Here is a 2,409-nt window from a genome sequence, read left to right on the forward strand (position 1 = left end):
CAGATCAAACTGCATGGTGCAGCCAGTTAATTTTTCTCAGAGACATTTTTTGTTTCTTTCCCTATCAAACCACATTTAAAAAAAAAAAAAAAAGAATGAAGCACATCTTATCACTAACTTATGTAAGTATAAGACATTTTCTTAGGATGTAATAAATTATTTGCAATAAAATTTATTTCAAGATATTTACTCAAGAACTTCCTTTTTCCTTCTTCCCTAAGCAGAACAAAGATGCAGTAAAGATGCCTAAATGAACATCGAGAAATTAGGATTGTGGGTTTTTTTTCCCAGAAAGCAAATGTGAGGAATAAGAAGGGGAAAGTCCATACTAGTCTTATGACTCCTGACCACATCCTAGATGCAAATCTGTTCATCTTAACCAAATGTCTTGTGCCTCACATGTCCGTGCGAGGGAGGAAGCACGCTCAGCTGCTGCCTTTCCAATGGTCACCCAGCCTCTTTGTCCACCAGACAACTCAAGGGAGGTTTGGTTGTACTTGAGGCCAGCAGGCTCATTGCTTCATGAATAGTATTCCCAAGGATGGCGCCTGATTCATCAATGAGGAAATGGATTTACAAAGTAGCCTTACTTTGGATTTTCACGTCATAGGATTAAGTTGATCACACAGTCAAGAGCCTAAGTTATGATGGGGCATTTTTGTTAAAAGCAGAAGAAATTCCATCAGATTGTTATAGGAAACTGAGTTTTCAAGAGCTGCTTTAAAGGCTTTGGCTGTTGACAAAGAATTTACTCTGCCAATTATGTCCACATTATTACTTATGCCTGGGACCAGGTGACCTGCCATGTGCTTTAGCTCTTATCCTCTTGAAAGCTTCCCCCAATCTTGTTTCTTCTAGAGGCACCCTGGTTTCTGAGGGAGATACATCCTTCTTCTGGCTGGGATAGAGAGACAGAGAGAAAACTCTCTTGGGCTCCTGGCCTCTGGTAGCACGTGTGGGGGTGTATATAGAGAAACGCACATGATAAGCTGGCTCAATCAATTGACTGTACATGAGAAACTTTATACCCTTTGTGGTATAGGGAGGGCTGAAAGCTCTGTAAAGACAGGGTCCATGCCAGTTTTTGCTCACTGATGAGTTCTCAGTGTTTTTGCACAATACCTAGGATGTAACAGATGCTCAGTATAAAATTTGCTTACTGAATAAGCACCATTTATAGCTGATTAAATATGGTATTGTGGTCATCTCAATAAAAAGTTGGGACTCACGAGAATGTGGAAAAATAGGAATTGTGCATTGTTAATGGAACTGTAACATGGTGAAGCTGCTGTGGAAAACAGAGTGGGGGTTCCTCAGAATGTTAAGTATAGAATTACCATATCACTCATCACTCCCACTTGTAAATATATACCCCAAAGTTTCGAAAACAGGGATTCTAATAGATATTTGTGCACCAATGTTCATAGCGGCATTATTCACAACTGTCAAAAGATGGAAGCAACCCAAATGGCCATCAATGGATGAATGAATAAACAAAAAGTGGTTTATACATGCAATGGAGTATTATTCAACTATCAAAAGGAATGAAGTTCTGATGCATGCTACAACATGGATGAAACTTCAAGACATCATGTTGAGTGAAATAAGCCAGGCACAAAAGACAAATACTAGGGGGTGTGAGGGTAGCTCGGTGGTGGAATTCTTGCCTGCCATGTGGGAGACCCAGGTTCAATTCCTGGCCCATGTACTTCCCAAACAAACAAAGAAACCAACAAAAACAAACAAAAAATTCAACAAATGGTGCTGCAATAAGGGGATACTCACATGGAAAAAGAATGAATGTGACCCCGCAATACAAAAAAAAAAAAAAAAAAAGACATACTGCTTGAGCTCACTTATATGAAATAATTAGAATATGCAAATTCATAGGGTCAGAAATTAGAATACAGGTTATCAGGGGGCAAGGATCAGGGTGGGCAATGAGGAGTTCATGTTTAATTGGTAGAGCATTTGTGTTTGGGATGATGGAAAATTTTTGGTAATGGATGGTGGTGAAAGTAGCACAATATTGCGAATGTAATTAGTGCTACTGAAATGTAAATATTTGCAAGTGGTTAAAATGGGAAATTTTAGGTTGTATACATGTTACCACAATAAAAAATTTCAACCCCCCCCCAAAAAAAAATTGGGACTCAAATTCTTGGACTAGAGTACAGCTTCCTACTATACTTTGAATCAATGAGAAAAATCTCAGATTTGACTTGATTGGTTTGACTCACTTTTCGGTTGTAGTGGTAGTATTGAAGAGAAAGGTGCGCTCCTGTTAACAGACAGACATAACCCACAGTCTCCTTCATCCCTTGCTGTGCTCATTCGTCTTCATTTCTGCACTGTTACTTCCTTAGGAGACTTCACTAACCAAAATGATATTGGGACAGGAAGGGTAGC

Source organism: Tamandua tetradactyla, chromosome 18, assembly GCF_023851605.1.
Source record: "Tamandua tetradactyla isolate mTamTet1 chromosome 18, mTamTet1.pri, whole genome shotgun sequence".
Lineage (NCBI taxonomy): Eukaryota > Metazoa > Chordata > Mammalia > Pilosa > Myrmecophagidae > Tamandua > Tamandua tetradactyla.